Genomic DNA, 18,393 nt, shown 5'->3' with positions numbered 1-18,393 from the left:
CAGGATTTGATCATTTCAAGCACATGGATGTCCAATTTGTTCTTTTGAGACATGCATATGCTTCAAAATGATCTCCTTAAAAAAAAGGTACCGTATGTACTGTCACACATCCATACTTACACATGCAAGTTGGTGTGTCACATGTTATATGAGTGAATTACATTTGCATGTTTCTTTTGCAAAGTTACACTAGTGTGCCTACCATTTTGAAAACCTATGTATATATATTATAAAATACTGACTTACATCCATCCATACTATCTACTATCCATTCATCTCACTTAGAGGCCCTATATACTTATCTCAAGCTTTCTTGAATTCAGATACAATCTTTGTCTCCACCACCTCTGCTTGGATGCTGGTTTACATATTTATCACTCTTTCTATGAAGAAATATTTAACCATCACCCTATGCCCCCTCATTACAGAGTTTCCTTTCAATTGAAAAAAACTTGTCTGCTTTTTATATATACCACAGAAGTATATAAGGGGCCCTTTTGCTAAGCTGTGTGGGTACGTACATGCATCCTACATGCATCAGTTTTGAACTACCGCCCGGCTACCATGTGGCCTGTGCGTTAATTTCATTTTTTACGTGCATCCACTAAGTGCACTGGATAATTTCCAATGCACAGCGCTAACCAGGTAGTAGTCGTCATTGTACGCACATAGACCATTACCACTTGGTTAACGCTTGAGACCATACTGCAAGGTCAATGGGTGGCAGTAAGGACTCAGGCCTAAAATGGTAGCGCGTCAATTTTAATTTTACTGCATGTCCATTTTCGGCCAAAAAAAGGCCTTTTTTGCAGGCGCACTGAAAAATGGACCTGCACGCATCCAGTACACTTGTCTACATCAGCGCAGTCCATTTTTCAGTGCAGTTTAGTAAAAGGACCCCGTGAAGTGTCTCTATCATATCTCCACTTTCTCACCTTCCAAAGTACACATATCTTTAAGTCTGTCTCCAAATGCTTTAGAATAAAAGCCACTGAGCATTTTAGAAGATGCCCTATAGACTGATTCCGTCTAGTATAAATTTCTGTAAGCTGTTACAGCTCCAGTATACCCAGTGCAAAATAAGACAGCAGATGTAAATTCTCAAATTGGACATATTCCAAACACTAAAATGAACATAAAATGATTTTTTTTCTACCTTTGTTGTCTGGTGACTTTGTTTTTCTATCCATATTGTCCTCCCCTGCCATCCATGTCCAGCGATTCTCCTCTCTCCCCTTCCCTCCCCTCTCATCCACGTCCAACAAGTCTCCTCTCTCCCCTGCCCGCCCCTTCCATCCATGTCCAGCAATTCTCTCTTCGCTGACCTCTCCTCCCATCCATGTCCAGTTTGTCTCCTCTCTCCCCTACCCTCCTCTCTCATCCATGTCCAGCAATTATCCTCTGCCCCCTGTCCTCCCCTGCCATCCATGTCCAGTGATTCTCCTCTGCCCCCTGTCCTCCCCTGCCATCCATGTCCAGCGATTGTCCTCTCCCCTGCCCTCCCCTCCCATCCATTCGAAAGCGCAACACCACTTCGAGAAACGCTACATTGGCTCCCTATCAAAGAACGAATAAACTTCAAAGCCCACTCTATGATTCACAAGATTCTCAATGGCGAAGCCCCAAGCTACATGTCCAACCTGATCGATCTTCCAGCCAGGAACCGGTCCAACTCTTCTCAAACATATCTCAATCTCCATCTTCCCAACTGTAAAGGCCTCAAATACAAAACCTACTACGCATCCAACTTCTCTGTCATAGGCAGCCAACTCTGGAACACCTTACCTCGACATATCCGAAAAACCAGCAAACACCTACCCTTCCGAAAGCTGCTGAAGACTCACCTATTCAAACAAGCCTACCCAGACGACCCTACAAAGTCTCGGACCTAACCCACACCACAAACAATGCCCACACTCCAATCCTTCCCCACATCACACACTACTGTCCCACTCTTTATAAATGTGTTATCTCCATGATACTTTGTACCATACTTTGTATTATCTCCTTGTAACTTTGTACCATACTTTGTATTATCTCTATGATACTATGTACCATACTCTGTAAGCCGCACTGAACCTGCTATAGAGTGGGAAAGAGCGGGGTATAAATGCCACAAATAAATAAATAAATAAATACATGTCCAGCAATTGTCCTCTCTCCCCTGCCCTCCCCTCTCATCCATGTCCAGTGATTGTCCTCTCTCCCCTGCCCTCCCCTCTTATCCATGTCCAGAAATTCTCTCTTCCCTGCCCTCTCCTCCCATCCATGTCCAGTGATTGTCCTCTCCCCCCTGCCCTCCCCTCTTATCCATGTCCAGCGATTCTCCTCTTCCCCCTGTCCTACCCTGCCATCCATGTCCAGCGGTTCTCTTCTCCCATGCCCTCCCTTACCATCCATGTCCAGCAATTCTCTCTTCCCTGCCCTGCCCTCCCCTCCCATCCATGTCCAGCAATTCTCGCTTCCCTGCCCTCCCCTCCCATCCATGCCAAGCATGTCTCCTCTTTCCTCTGCCCTCCCCTCCCATCCATGTCCAGCAATTTTCTCTCCCCTGCCTTCCCCTCAAATCCATGCCCAAAGATTCTCCACGCCCCACCCCTCCCCTCCCCTCCATGTCCAGCGATTTGTTCAAACCACAGCCCCCCCCCCCCCGCCGCCCTCCCTCAGCTCCCCGACTTTCATTTCATGCACCCGTGCTCCCTGCCTTGAAATCTTTAGTTTACCCAAAGGTGCGGCAAACCGGCAGTAAAAGCAGCAGGCAGGCAGGCACTGGCAGGCAGGTTCACCTCCTCGTCGCTTCCCTTCCCTCTCAGCGCGTCCCACCCTCGCAGAAAGGAAATTACATCAGAGGAAGGCAGGACGCACTGAGAGGGAAGGGAAATGATGATGAGGCGAACCTGCCCGCCAGTGCCTGCCTGCTGCTTTTACTGCTAGTTCGCCATGACTTAGAGTAAATTAAAGATTTCAAAGCAGGGAGCACGGGTGCACAAATGGAAGGGAGCAGGCAGGTGAGCCGGATCTCACATAAAAGGTGCCGGTACGCTGTACCGGCGCATACCGGCACAAAAAAAAGCACTGCCCCTTTATTAACTCAATCCCTCACTCTATCCTGGACCTCTCCTTGTACCTTATACAATCAATTCTGGAGAGTCCCATGTTCCTTCTGGACCCCAATAAGGTCTCGTGCAGAATCTAGCTCCCTCTGGAGTTCACTTATGCACATGCTTGCTGCCTCCAATGTGCCTGTTGATTGCACCCCATGAGCACGGAGGGCTTCATATTCCTTGAGCACTCCTTCTAACTCAGCACAGGTAGTATCCTGTTCATTCTACAGCTCACTTATATGCATGTTTGCTGCCCTCGACTAATCCGCTAGCTTGTTGGCAGCCAGTATGTCAGCCATCTGACACTTAGATGTGGCATTCAGAGAGGAACACCTCCTTTCTTCCATCACAATGATATATGTTGTGTTGAGGAAATCAAATGTACTGGACAACACCTCAGGCAGAGTGATAGAGTTTTTCTCAGTGGCTATAGCCAGTTCACATGCCTCAATATCGACAACCTGGCTGGATAGTCTTCCCAAAGCCTGGACTTTTAGCCCCAGAGGCTTTGTAGCCAGGAGGGCTTCACTAGGTTTTCCTGGGGAGGTGAACATGGCCAGAAGGGCTTCACCAGTCTTCGAGGGGAGGTGAATCTAGCTAATACCAGAGAGCCCCACTATTCTGTTGAGCAGATGTATCACACCCTCTCTGCACCCAACGTTCTGACAACAAGGAAACAACACCTATGTCTGCCTGCCTTGAGTGTATACATAAGTAATAAACCGGGAAACATAAGAACATAAGAATACTCATACTGGGACAGACCAGTGGTCCATTTAGCCAAGGATCCTGTTTCCAACAGTGGCTAATCCAAGTCACAAGTACCTGGCAGAAATCCAAACAGCAGCAACATTCCATACTACCAATCCAAGGGCAAGCAGTAGCTTCCCATGTCTATCTTAATAGCATAAGTACATAAGTATTGCCATAATAGAACAGTCCGAAGGTCCACCAAGCCCAACGTCCTGTTTCCAACAATGGCCAATCCAGGTCACAAGTACCTGGCAAGATCCAAAAACAATACAATACATTTTATGCTGCTTATTCTAGAAATAAGCAGTGGATTTTCCCCAAGTCCATTTTAATAATGGTCTATGGACTTTTCTTTTAGGAAGCCATCCAAACATTTTTTAAATCCCGCTAAGCTAACTGCTTTTACTACATTCTCTGGCAACAAATTCCAGAATTTAATTATTTTCTCTGATTCATTTTAAATTTACTACTTTCTAGCTTCATTGTGTCCCCCCTAGTCCTACTTTTTTTGGAAAGAGTGAACAAGTGGCTCACGTCTACCTGTTCCACTCCACTCATTATTTTATAGACCTCTATCATATCTCCCCTCAGCCGTCTTTTCTCCAAGATGAAGAGCCCTAGCTGCTTTAACCTTTCCTCATAGGGAAGTTGTCCCATCCCCTTTATCATTGTCACCCTTCTCTGTACCTTTTCTAATTCCACTATATCTTTTTTGAGATGCAGTGACCAGAATTGAACACAATATTTGAGGTGTGATTAGTGGATTTTCCCCAAGTCCATTTAATAAATTAAAAGTCCATACTCCGTTATTAAATGGATTTGGGAAAAATCTACTATTTCTGGGATAGGCAGTATAAAATGTTTTGTACATTTTTGGGATCTTGCCGGGTATTTGTGACCTGGATTGGCCACTGTTGGAAACAGGATACTGGGCTTGATGGACCTTTGGTCTTTCCCAGTATGGCAATACAAAGGCATTATAATGTCCTCATTTTTGTTTTCCATTCCTTTCCTAATAATACCTAACAATCTATTTGTTTTCTTAGTAGCCACCGCACACTGAGCAGAGGGTTTCAACATATCATCAACGATGACGCCTTGATCCCTTTCCCGGTCGGTGACTCCTAATGTGGAACCTTGCATTACATAATTATAATTCCCATTCCTCTTTCCCACATGTATCACTTTGCACTTGCTCATATTAAATGTCATCAGCCATTTAGATGCCTAGTCTCCCAGTCTCATAAGGTCCTCTTGTAATTTTTCACAATCCTCTTGCAATTTAACAACTTTGAATAACTTTGTGTCGTCAGTAAATTTAATTACCTCACTAGTTACTCCCATCTCTAGATCATTTATAAATATGTTAAAAAGCAGCGGTTCTAGCACAGACCCCTAGGAAACCCATTATCTAACCTTTTCCTTTAAGAATACTGACCATTTAACCCTACTCTCTGTTTTCTATATTTTAACTAATTTTTAATTCACAGTAGGACACTACTTCCTTTCCCATGACTTTCCAATTTTCTCTGGAGTCTTTCATGAGGTACTTTGTCAAACGCCTTTTGAAATTCCAGATACACAATAGCAACCGGATCACCTTTATCCACATGTTTATTCTCTCAAATTGTAGACTTTCCTCTAGGAACTTCTCCAAACATTTTTTAAGCCCAGATACAGTAACCATTGTTATCACATCCTCTGGCAATGAGCTTCAGAGCTTAACTATTCATTTAGTGAAAAAATATTTCCAGCAGCATCTTTGTAATCTTTCTGAATTGGGGTAATAACAATTTCTCCCTACTCCAATGGAAACTTCCCCCTAGACAATTATGGTTTCAGCTACTGGAATAGCACAATTTCTAAATTGCAAAGTACCCCACTTTTAGCACACTAATGAGCTTATTTTCGAAAGAGATCGCCGGACATCTTCTGACACAAATCAGGAGATGGCCGGCAATCTCCTGATCCCGGCCAAATCAGTATAATCGAAAGTCAATTTTAGCCGGCCCCAACTGCTTTTCGTCACGGAGCCAGCCAACCTTCAAGGGAGGGTACAGAAGACGGGACGGGGCGGGGTGGGGGTGGGATGAGGGTGTGATTACGAGACAGCCAGCTTCACCCCATAATGGAAAAAAGATGGCCGGCTCAGACGAGCATTTCACTGGCTGCACTTGGTCCATTTCTTTTTAGGTCCAAGTCACAAAAACGTGCCCCAATTGACCAGATGACCACTGGAGGGAAATGGGGATGACTTCCCCTTACTCCCCCAGTGGTCACCAACCCCCTCCCACCCAAAAAAAAAGTTTTTTGCCAGTCTGTATGCCAGCCTGAAATGTCATACCCAGCTCCCTGACAGCAGTGTGCAGATCCCTGGAGCAGTATTTAGTGGGTGCAGTGCACTTCAGGCAGGTGGACCCAGGCCCACCCCCCTACCTGTTCCACTTGTGGTGTTTAATGTTGAGCCCTCCAAAACCCCACAAAATCCACTGCACCCACATGTAGGTGCCCCCCTTCACCCCTTAGGGCTATAGTAATGGTGTAGAGTTGTGGGGAGTGGGGTTTGGCGGGGATTTGGGAGGCTCAGCACACAAGGTAAGGGAGCTATGCACCTGGGAGCTATTTTAATTTTTTTTTAATTTCTAGAAGTGCCCCCTAGGGTGTCCGGTTGGTGTCCTGGCATGTGAGGGGGGCCAGTGCACTACAAATGTTGGCTCCTCCCATGACCAAATGCCTTGCATTTCACCAGGTTTGAGATGGCTGGGCCTGGTTTCCATTATGGCTGAATAACGAAGCCGGCCATCTCCTCTACACCCAGCGATCGATTTAGCCGGCCCAAACCGTATTTTGAAAATATAGTTGGCTCCGCCCCCTTGCGGAGCCGGCCCCGAAGATGGCTGGCCAGCTATTTGGCCGGCGCCATTCGATTATGCCCCTCTAAGGGTTCAAATATCTAATACAAAAATGGTGTTATATACTCCTTATAAAGAGTGTTAACATTGAACCATTCTAATGGAGCAGACTGAGACCAAATTCTATCTACTTGAACCAATAAACCATTACTTATCGTCAAATCCCTCATATAAGAGTTAATACCAAACTAATTTCTGATAGAAAGAGTCTGCTAATTGAGAAGCTGAAGGGTATTTATATTGACCAATATTTGTATAAGCCTTAGTATCAGTAAGTTCTGAAAGAACTTTAAATAAGAACTTTACATCCATCGAGCTCCCTCTAATCAATTTCAAATAGTATTCCTTTCTTTTAATTTTTAAAGCATATTTGTACTCTTTATCAGCAGTCCTCCAAATTTATTTGTTTTGAACTGATAGAGACTTTATCTATATGTCACGAAACCCCTAGCCACCCATTTGGGGTTACCCCGTGGCTACTTAGAGGGTCTTTCCCCAGCACAGCTCAGGTCCACCTGCCGCTCATGCTCTACACTAGCACCCTCCTCCCTCTGACTGGGTCACAACTGCCTCTGGTTGAGGCTTCCGCTCTCAAATTATCCCCAGTGATTTCTAGGTTACTGGGGCCACACTCCGAGTGGTCCCACAGTTCCCAGAAAGCACTCAAAGACCCAACACACAAACTACCAGGATTCTTTATTAGTCCAGAGAAGCAGGACAAACAAATGATTGTGTTTATTCTCAGTGATAATATTGTAGCCAGTGAATAAATGCAGTTAAACACTGGCTGTTTGGCTCATTGAGGCTTTTCCCTCTCATTATGTGTTTTTCATTTATTGTATTTTTGTAGCTCTATTATTAAAATGTGAGAGTATTATGTGTTGACTTTCTGGAAATTTTTATCACCACCAGATCTAGACCTCTATATTGCCTTTTAGGTTGGCCAAACTGGAATTGGCACTTCAGGACCCCCCATTAATCTTCTGAGAGTCACTTGCCAGGGGGTTTGTAGGTGACTCAAGACCTAGGCAACCAAGGACACTTTCCTGATCTATTTTTTCTCTTTTATTACCTACCAAGATTGTCCCAAGCTGTAACTCTACAAATCAGGGAACTGCTTTCTGAACGGATTCCATAACCCTCCCCTGGTCTGGGGCTTCTCCCACCCAGGGCCTCTTATTCATTTTTACCAATGACTTGCAACTAGGCTTGCCCTCTTTTAATAATTCCCAACCTAACTAGTGATTACTTTTTCCCTCCATTTATAAATTCATTGCCCCCAAGGGATCCTTTAAACTCTATTCTGCCATTTAAAATCTATATAGTTAGAATTTTTGCAACATAAATGTAAACTTTTATTTGACACATCATTTTCATTTCTTTAACCTTCAAATCATTTTCCACAAGCAGCGAAAATACTTCATTGTTAAATTATTCAACATAATACTGCATCTCTTATCACAACATATTAAAGTACCACACATTTTCTTTATTTTCTCAACATAATCTATAACATTACTTTATAGGGCCTATTGTCCAGCCATTAATCTCCATTATACATTTCTCTGGATTCATTTTTTTCACATCACACCTTTTCAAAATTCTCTTTTCTTTTCTTTAATCTTTTAACAGGGAACACATAGATTTATATATTTTCTAACTGCACCGGAGTCCTACTCCACAGTTTATAGTTCAGCTATACCATTTGGGGTCTGGTTCCTGCACCATGATACCTCCCTTTAGTGGCTGGGTAATGCTGCAATATTTAGGGGTGTGCTGAGAGTCCATCACCTCCATGTAATGCAACTGAATGGACAACCCCAAAATCCACTTATTGTATTGATTCAGGAGCTGTCCCTACATAACTTGTCCCTCTCAGTTCACTGGTTAAGTCGGATTGGGGGTCATCCTCCGGTAGATGTCATATTTTTTCCAGATTTCTCTCTGAGCATGACTACGAAAGGCATGTATGGATAGGCCAGACCCCTCATGTCCCAAACTAGTTTCTTTAGATGTGGGTCCATACGGATAGATTTTAAGAGGCTTAGCAATTGCTGTTGTTGCACTCTCAATTCAAATGCTGTCTTTTAACTCTTCAGGCACTGGTTTTCCCAACCAGTATCCTTTTAAGGACTCATAGTGTAATCCCATCCAGACTTGCAAGTCCGAAGGGTCTGGAGCAGTCAGTCCACTTCTGAACTGGACATCACCCATTCTGCAGCCAGATTATTGGAAATTTCCAAGTCCAACTCTCCTGTGGCCAGATATAAATAGTCCAACATGGTGGTGGGTACTGGCAACCCCGTCTCCTGGTCTTATAAAATTGTCCAGATCAAGTTGGAGCGATTCATTGACCACCATCGGATTCGCTCCCATGTCTTATTGCAATCTCTAGTGGAAGGTCATTCCTCTCCCCTGGTCCTGGGACAGAGCTCTCGCAGGCCAAGGGGGCCTTGATTTCCTTTATAACAGGACCTGGGCTAGTGCTATCAGATGCAGCACTACCTCCTTTCCGTTTGTAAAACCCGGTTCCACACTTTGGGCAATATAACTTTATTGGTGCAAGTTCACTCCAGTATAGACACCTGGGACAAATGACTTGCCCCACCACTGCACTCTCCTCCACAGTCAGTTCCAAAACTGCCTGCAGTCAGTATGCCATTCTTTCAGATTGTGTTTTGATTTGCCATGCTTACCAAGTCCACACCCTCCTTTTACAGAGCAACCTTGTACACCTGGTCTCCACCTTTTCCAGGATGTGTGAGTGGTATCACCTTCCCTGTCATCCAATGGCTGCAGGCTCTCAGGATCTTTGCAGCATGTTACTTCTGCATCTCACCACCCTCCTCTCTGGTCAACAAGTCACCTCTTCCATGATCACTTAGCAAACTTCTCCCAACCCTTTTCTATCTGTTGTCATGATTGTGGTCGTGACCCCTCTCAGACTCACCTTATTTCCAGCGGTCAGCTTCTGAGCTGGCTTCTGTCTGTTCTTCCTGAGTTATTTCTGTCTCTGTGTGCTGGCTGCTTCCAGCATGGCTCTGATTACTCCACTATACTGCACCTGTGTGTGTTTAGCCTCTCTGTGCTTCAGTATGCTTTCTGCCTGTGTCTTGGTTTGTGTTCCTCTTGCCCTCTGGTGGCCAGAACCGGTGGCTGCCATAGACTTTCCAGACTTTCTTTCTGGCCCGGTCCAGATATTCCAGCCCTCCAGACTTGGTTTGAAGTTTGGCAGCTAGCCTCACCCGTAGCTGCCTCATGGTTCCTGCAGCTGAGTTTAAGCTGCTGATGGGTTTATTACCACCTAGAACCTTCTGAGTTTGCCTTTGCATTGTCCAAGGTCCCTGGTTTGTTGGTGCTTTGTTGCACTTCTGTCTAGTCTGGTTTCTTGTTTAGTTCCTTGTCTGTTTCTAGTTATCTGTGTGTAGTTTAGCTTAGCTTTATTTGCTTACTTCCCTAGTCTTGTTTGTTTAGTTTCTGTTTGTCTGTGTCTCTTGCTTAGTGCCTGCTCTGCAGCTTTCAGTCCTGTCTCTTGTCTGTCAATATTTGTACCCTGTTTTAGTGGCTGCTCTGCAGCTTTCAGTCCTGGCTCTTGTCTGTCAGTATTTGTACCCTGTTTCAGTGGCTGTGTGGCAGCTTTCAGTTCCTGTCCTTTAGCTTGTCCATTTCCTGCTTTGTGTAGTATTGTCTGTCTGTGAGTCCTAGCCCAGTTTCCTGCCTTGCTGCCCATGTATATTCCTTTCCCCTCTGACCCTCAGTCCCTGTTCAGCCTAGTTGGTATCCATTGCCTGCCCTGTCTGGTAAGTCCTGCCGGCCACCTGCACCCAGGGGCTCAACCCCTGGGGAAGGGTGGTCAATTGCAAGTGAAGTCTAGCTGTTTCTGTCAGAGTTCTGCCTTGTCTCTGGTGTGTGGTGGTTTTGCCTGCCACTGCTGCTCCACGGCAGTGGCCCAAGGGCTCACAAACCCAGGTTCTGCCTTGAAAGCCTGACATCTGTCCACTAGCACCAGTATCAAGTTTGTAATCCCAGGCCTACATGACAGGCCTTCTGGAATGTGTAACCCACATGGCAATCAGGGTATTTGTAATCCATAGGCAAAAGTCAATCATTTCCGTGTCCTCCTTCAAGTCTCCCAAATGCTCCACTTGGGCAGCAAAACTGGTGTAACCAGAGTCTTACCCAGGTTAACTCCAGACCAGGCCACACTCTCACGCTGCTTCAGCTCAACAGCTTCTGCTCACGCTCAAGCCATGCGCACCCAACTCTCTTCCTTGCAGTCAAACAAAATTGGGTACTGGTCCAGAATAGTGGTGAGGGTGTTTTGGTAAACACTGACCTAAGTCTGGATTCCTTGATGCTCCTCAGTCTAGGAACCACATGACACTTTAGGAGGTATAATAATAACTTAAACTTTATTTTCAACTTCTGCAAACAGCAACCTCTGCTTCAATTATCCTTTTCAACACAGTCAATAAAAGTAATTGGTCATATAATTCTGGGTATACTTCAGTCATCTATGGGCATTTCTTCCCCTACAAACACCAGGAGTTTGCAAGGAGTAGTTCCTCTCCAAGGTTGCTAATGCCTATCCTGTAGCCAGATGTAACCCCAGGGCTGATTCCTCCTCCTGGTAAATTTTTACCACCACAAGGTCTGGACCTCTATATAGCTATTTTCCATTCATGGGTATCACCGTATGGTTAACACCTGACCATGGGCAGAGCACTTCTTACCCTGAGTCCTATTTATGGGCCAGACTCCCCAAACCGCCTAAAGTTCTGGCTCCTATACCGGCTGCCTCAAATTTGATAGCAACTGTCTCTTTCTGAGTTAACCAAAGTAGAGTTGGCACTTCAGGACCCCCTTAATCTTCTGAGGGTCACTTGGCAAGGGGCTTGCAGGTGACTCAAGACCTGGGCAACCAAGGACACTTTCCTGCTCTAATTCTTTTCTTTTATTACCTACCAAGCTCCTCCAAAGCTGTAACTCTACAAATCAGGACACTCTTTTCTGCATTGATTCTATAACCCTTTCCTGGGCTGTGGCTTCCTCCTACCCAGGGCCTCTTATTCATTTCCCCAGTGATTTGCCACTTGGCTTGCCCTCTTTTAATAATTCCCAACCTAACTACATCCTCTAGCAAAGAGTTCCAGAGCTTAACTATTCATTGAGTGAAAAAAATATTTCCTCCTATTTGTTTTAAAAGTATTTCCATATAACTTTATTGAGTGTCCCCTAGCCTTTGTACTTTTTGAAAGAGTGAAAAATTGATTCCCTTCTACTTGTTTACACAGTAAGTTTTTGGTGGGTTTTGGAGGGCTCATGATGCAATATAAGGGGGTAAGGATGAGAGGTGTAACTAGGACCCCATAGGATGCCCCACTGCTCTGCTGGGAAGTCTGTATAGAAAGTCTATTAAGAATGCTGGCTCCTCCTACATCCCAATGGCTTGATTTTGTGCATTTTTCACTTGGACATGTTTTCCCCGAAAAAGGTTCAAAATGATAGACACACTAAGCACAAAATGTCTAGAAAACATCTAGAAAATGGCTATTTTGAAACAAGAATATAGATGGTTTCAGGTTCAAAACAGTGATGTTCACTACTTGATTTTTGGACGTTTTCAGCAAAATGGCCAAAGTCGGATTTAGATGTCATATTGAAAATGTCCCTCTATGTCTCTTTATAAAATAGCCTTAAACTAGGAATTTATTTGGCCTCGTCACCTAGATGACTTGTTATAAAATTAATTTTTACATGCTTTTTATGTTGGGGTATTCCATCCTTTGGAATATATGAGCACTCAGTTAAAAAAAATATATATGTTCCAGATAATGTATTTGAGCACTGGAAAATTAGCTTCCATCAAAAAAATTTTACTTTCAAAGAAGTTTTAGTATTCTCAATCTCTCTTCTTATTGGAATATTATTTTTATTGGTGTATTCAATTCATTGTGAAAAATTACCCAGGGGTCCTTTTACTAAGGTGCGCTGAAAAATGACCTGCGGTAGTGTAGACGCTTGTTTTGGGCGCTCACGGAATCATTTTTCAGCGCACCTGCAAAAAAATGCCTTTTTTAAATTTTTGTCGAAAATGGACGTGTGACAAAATGAAAATTGCAGCACATCCATTTTGGGTCTCAGACCTTACCGTCAGCCATTGACCTAGTAGTAAAGTCTCACACGGTAACCGGGAGGTAATGACCTATGCGCATCAAATGCCACTTCATGTGCACCCAATACACGCGTCCAAAAATAAAAATTATTTTTTCACTGCGCATATCGGACATGTGCCAAAAATGAAATTACCACAAGAGCCACATCGTAGCCAGGCAGTAACTCCATTTTGGCTTGCGTTGGACGTGCATAGACGCTTACGCAGCTTAGTAAAAGGGCCCCCCCAGTCTCATATTCCAGAACTTCTGTTTTCTCTAAACTAATGGATTTTGAGATAATATTTTAGGTTATGACTTATTGACTCTTATTATTCATAATGTATAACCTTAAAGAATATGTTTATTATACATTATTATCATCCATAACAATCCTGTAATTTTATCTAGCTAGTCAAATGTCTCTGCCAGTTCAAATATCTTAAGGTCTAAAAATCCACCTAGAAATCCCGTCATAACTGTAGATATTGTTGCTTTAGGTTTTTCTGTATAAAATAGGACTACAATTGTTCAGTTGGTATGCTAGCCACAGAGCTATACAATAAAGAATCCCATTTACTAAGAAATTCTATAAATGGTGACCAAAGTTAGGCGCCAAGGGCCAGATTGTATATATGGCGCCTAAAATATCTGCACGGATTTAAGCATATTCTATAAGATTTAGGCGCAGTTTATAGAATTTGCTTAGTTTATACTGTAGCGACTAAATCTATGTGCGACCATTTATGCCAATAAAAAACCTGGTGAAAATCCTTGCGTGTATATTTAGGCGCACTGACCCATATTCTATAATAGCAAACACCCACAGAAGGTGAACTCTCCACAGGAAAACCAATGAAAGGCAAAACACACAGTGGATCCAAAAAAGTCCTCTCACAATGAGTGTCTTCCTGAACAAGGTCTTTATTGACAGTAGCAGAAATGACCCGACACGTGACGTGTTTCGGCCGTGAGGCCTGCGTCAGGGGTCTATAAAATAATATAATATACAAAGACATGCATAAAAATACAATTATAATTAAAAACATGAATAAAAACTTGAACATCCATATACAATTTCTTGTACAAATTTAGACAAATAAAACATCAGAATGAAAGATGCAAAGTATATATAATAAAAAATATATGATAAAAATATAAGAGTATATGACTTTAAAAGAATAAAGAATATTGAATTATGTAAAGATATGAAATTATACCACATAGAGATAATGAGGACAAGGCATGGAATAAAATACACAACATAATAAAGTATAAATATAGAGGACATACCTAGTATTATCTGTAGAAAAAAGTACCTTGTAGATCAGATGAAAAAAAGCACTAAAGCTGCTAACAACGATATCTATAATAAATATGTAAGCGAAGGCATAAATCACTACATACTCTCCATACATACATATACAACAAAATGAAATGATACTGAAAAAAGTGAAACATAGAATATATGGACAGGGATCCCAAAAAATTGTTTTGATGATGGAGAAAAATGAAGAAGACCACACGGGTATGAAAATAAAAATAAAAAAATGAAAATGAAAACAAGGCACGGATGCCAAATGAATCAGCAAATGTCAAAGGTGATGAACCATAAAATGATAAGGATGAGAGAAACAGAAAAAAGAATTGCCTGATATTACTGTGAAAAATAGCATATATTAAAAAAGAAGACCATAAACTACTAAGAAAAATGGACCATAACATAGGGGAACCACCTAACTGAAAAATAATATTACCTTTGCAAAAGTGCATAAGGAACCACATAACATGCTGGCAGAGTACACCTGAAGGCCATGTTTAGACGATACTGTCACCATAAAAAATATAAAATAAGAGTCAGCAAAAGTATATTGGCATGTAAAGATAAATAAAGCTGTGCCCACAGGAATGATGACATAAATATCCTCAGTGTAAATCAAAAAGGGGGCAAAATTACAAATAAAAGGTAAATGCCAATCGAAATGAGAAAAAATAAATAAGAAAAAATAATGGGTGTGGGGCATGCTATAAGCTATTACAGCAGCCAGCATAGCTATCAGCGATACAACGCGATCGAGCCATGAAAACGCCAAAGTTAATACTGAGTACTGAAAAGTACGCTAGTTTATGTAAGGCACCATGCTAAACTCAATAACTGCACTAAATCAGCACTAATTTAAGTGAAGACTTAATGAAAGTTGGAAAGGCAGAGGAGAAATCGATAAAAATGCTTATCATACACAAGAACCCGTTAATACATATGAGAGCATATGAAGACAATATGAAACAATACTATCAACACGGAATATTAAAAAAAATGAGTCTAAAAATGTATATTAACATCTAAAAATATCTAAAACTGTGCCCAAGGGAATATTGACGTAGCTCCCCTAGGTATAAATCAAAAAAGGGGGGGATTATTGCAGATAAAATATATAACAATGAAAATGAATGGAATAGTCGGTGTGGGGCATGCTATAAACTACTAAAACAGACTACATAGCTATCGGCATTGCACAAGATCAGGCCATAAAAGCGCCTAAATGACTGCTGAGTACTGGGAAGCAAATTCGTTTGTGTGAGGCACAATGCAAACCGCTATAACTGCATTGAATTAGCACTGGTTAAATAAAAGCTAACAGGACTAAGGAAAAACCAATGAAAATGCTTACCGTACACAAGAAAACGCTGTGCTGCTTTGTGAAACGAAATGTATGGCAAAACATGAAACCACCTTCAAGGGAAGGATTTGTACCGGAAGTAAAGATGACATCACTTCCCCTGTGATTGGAACGAACCATTACTAAGGAGATATAGCACATGCGAGTGGTGGGGTCGATACTTAATGGTATGATCGATATAAGAGACTCCACTGCTAAAAAGGGGTTAGTGAAGACAATGGGGCGCACATAAAGCTATAGGTGGAATCTAACAACAATAAAACAAGAGATTGGACTATATAAACCATGTGATCCCATATGTAGTTCCAGCTAACTACAGAATACAAATGAAAAATAAAAGGTAAAAAATAAAAATAGCGATTCAATTGTTCGACATGGACAAATAATTTTGTAAAAAAAATTTTTAAACATATATATAGGTCCTCGTATACAATGTATATGCTATAAAAATAAAAATAAAAATGGTAATAATCCTGAATGATGGAACAAAATAATAATAATGGAAATGAAAAAAATGAATATGAAAAACCAAAAAATGTGTAATAGAAGAAAGACAGGCGACTGGGAACACTGAACAAAAATAAAAATAAAAGCAAAAATGAAAATAACAAGGATGATCATAAAAAAGGACTGAAATCCATGTCCATATTGAGTCCATGCGGTGTGGCTGTACCTAATGTATATATAGTTCTCTGTTCTTCCCTTAGCAGTTTCTCATCCATATTACCACCTCTCCAGGACATAGATATTTTTTTGAATACAAAAAATTTTAAATGTTCAATTGTATGATTTTTTTCAACCCAATGAGTCACCAGGGGGGCGCTATGTATCTGCCTTGTGAGGCAACTCCTATGTTCTATAATTCTTGTTTTTATGGCTCTCTTAGTTTTTCCTACATAGAGTAAGTCACAAGGACATATTATGATGTAAATAACTCCAGTAGTATTACAATCTGAAAAATGTCTGAGAGTGTAGTTTTTGTTATTATGTTTACTGTGAAATGAAGTGATAGTAAGTGAGTGTTTGCACACTGAACATCTCCCACATGGTATATGGCCAAAGGAATCTCCTCTTGTGGAATGGGGCTCTGGAAGGGTAGAGGGAACCAAAAACTCTCTAATGTTGCGGTTGCGGGCGTGTGCAATGACTGGAACTTGATTTGTAAAGCAGGTATGTGTCTCCAAAATATGCCAATGCTTTTTAATGATGTTTCTAATGCCTCCTGATAAATGTGAATATTTTAATGTGCAAACCAAATCTGGGCTTAGTTTGTCTGGCTTGGCAATCAGGAGATCATTCCTGTTCTTATTAATGGCCCTCTTTAGACTATTATTAACACATGCACGGGGATATCCTCTGGAGCTGAACCTGTTGGACATATCAACAGATTTAGTTTGAAAATCGTCAAAATCTGTACAAAGCCTACGCAACCTCAAGAACTGTGAATAAGGTAAGTTTTCTTTTAATGATCTATTGTGAAAACTAGTGAAATGTAAATAGTTATTCTTATCTGTAGGTTTCCTATATATAGTAGTTTTGAACCCATATGTAGTTTTTTGTATCAAAATGTCCAAAAAAGGAATCTCACTATGGTGATGGTGCATCTGAAAACGTAGGTTGGGGTCCCTGGTGTTCAACCAAGACATGAACGAGGATAAACTATCTATGTTGCCTTTCCATAGCAGGAAGATATCATCTATATAGCGTTTGTACATTCTGATCTCTTTTTTATATGGGTGTATTCTGAGAAATCTCTCTTCAAACTGGGCAACATATAGATTAGCAATATCAGGGGCCATGGCTGACCCCATAGCTGTGCCTTTAATTTGTTGGAAAAAACTGCCATCAAAACCAAAATAGTTCTTAGTAAGGGCAATAGTAGCCAAGGCAAGAATGAAATGATTAGGAATACGTCGCTCATGGGTCCTTCTCTTAAGTGTATTCTCTATTACTATCAGGGCTTCCAACTGAGGAATATTGGTATAGAGAGCTTCTATGTCCAGGGTCACCATAGTAACATCTTCAAGATCTCCATCAAACATTTCTAAAATGTTGATCATATGGGATGAGTCTCTAACGTATGAGTCAATCTCTGGGACAAAGGGTCGTAAAAAATAGTCTACAAACTGAGAGAGAGGCTCTAAAACTGAACCGTTTCCTGAGATGATAGGACGACCAGGTGGGTTATCTAACCTTTTATGTATCTTAGGAAGAGTATATATGGTGGGGATAGAAGGACACTTAACTGTAAGGTAATTTTTTTCTTTAAGAGTGATATACCCAGCATCGAAAGCAAAAGACACTAATTCTAATATGTCTTTCTGAAGTTGGTCAGTAGGATCTTTTTCCAGTTGGATATAATATTCTAAATCAAAAATCTGTCGGTGTATTTCCATGATATATTCTTGTCTGTTTTGTATAACAATAGCTCCACCCTTATCTGCTGGTTTTATGACAATATCTCGATTCTGAGAAAGTGTTAATAAGGCATTGTGCTCATCTTTTGTAAGGTTGTGATGAGCCTTACGATTCTTCCTTTCAAGGCGTTCTATGTCTGAAAGAACACACTTGTAAAAAGTGAAAACCACAGGATCTGGAGGTCCAGGTGGTATCCATTTGGATTTACCTTTGATCACTGAGAAGTCTTGATAACCCTCTGTATTATTAGAAAAAAAGTTTTTAATCAGTAATTTCCTATAAAACCTAAACATGTCGACCCTTGTCTGGAAAGAATCATATCTTGCCGTAGGGACAAATGAAAGGCCTTTCTTTAAAATGTTTAATTGATGCT

Source organism: Microcaecilia unicolor, chromosome 3, assembly GCF_901765095.1.
Source record: "Microcaecilia unicolor chromosome 3, aMicUni1.1, whole genome shotgun sequence".
Classification (NCBI taxonomy): domain Eukaryota; kingdom Metazoa; phylum Chordata; class Amphibia; order Gymnophiona; family Siphonopidae; genus Microcaecilia; species Microcaecilia unicolor.
This window is presented reverse-complemented; position numbering follows the sequence as displayed.